This window comes from Morone saxatilis, unplaced genomic scaffold, assembly GCF_004916995.1.
Source record: "Morone saxatilis isolate NCDOM2014 unplaced genomic scaffold, NCSU_SB_2.0 Contig9, whole genome shotgun sequence".
In the NCBI taxonomy this organism is placed as follows: domain Eukaryota; kingdom Metazoa; phylum Chordata; class Actinopteri; family Moronidae; genus Morone; species Morone saxatilis.
The window spans coordinates 5,590,552-5,591,340 of NW_023340268.1; the positions used below are offsets into that span (position 1 = coordinate 5,590,552).

At 35.6% G+C, this 789-nt stretch overlaps 1 protein-coding gene across 1 annotated transcript in view; it reads right to left on the reverse strand.

The window, feature by feature from the left end:
- Positions 1-789, reverse strand: part of stpg1 (sperm-tail PG-rich repeat containing 1) — a 5,485-nt gene that overhangs the window by 2,313 nt on the left and 2,383 nt on the right. The window lies entirely within an intron of this gene.

Below are 789 nucleotides of genomic sequence, written 5' to 3' on the forward strand. Positions count from 1 at the left end.
TTGGCTCACCTACTAATGGCAGGTAAACTGAGAAAATGTACCATAAAGAACTGGTCATACAACTGTAAAACGCAAAACGCTGACCTCTGTGACTTTTCTGTTAGTCTTCATATATACTTCTTAACACCGGGAATGTGTCGCCACATTTCTAACAACATGTAATATGTGAGATGTTTCTTACGTCAACCACAGAGACATTTTGTGTGTAGTAAGCGCCAAATAGTGATAAGCTGCTTTTGATTAGTCACAATAGGCACAGTGGACATTGAGGGACACTGGGGTTATTTTAAACAACCATATCTGATATGTAGATGTTTCTTGGAAAGCCACAGAGCAACACACAATGTTACAGCTATTATATATCGATTAAAAACTGGGATTTAAAAAGTATTGTCATCACATTTTTATGCACACCTAATTTTTTTTACAGGGCCTCATTTACATAGACTTAAGTCAGCATTTTCCTACATTTACCCCCACGTGTAGGGATGCAAATTTATCGCAAACCTAATCCAATCCCAACATATTTATATACATATATTCTATTTCTATTCTATTTACATATTTCTACAACGAGAAAACTAGTGTGTGAAAATTCCACAACCACAACACTGCAGAAGTCAGTATCTTTATACCCTTTTCTGCAATCGTGTGTGAAACAATTCATCCTGATAGATAACACAACCTGGTGTTCGCATTGTTCTGCATCACCTCTATTTGTGTAATCACAGAAATAGGAAAAACCAACCATAATGTGCTGTAAAATGCAATGTTTTATGTTTTATATTG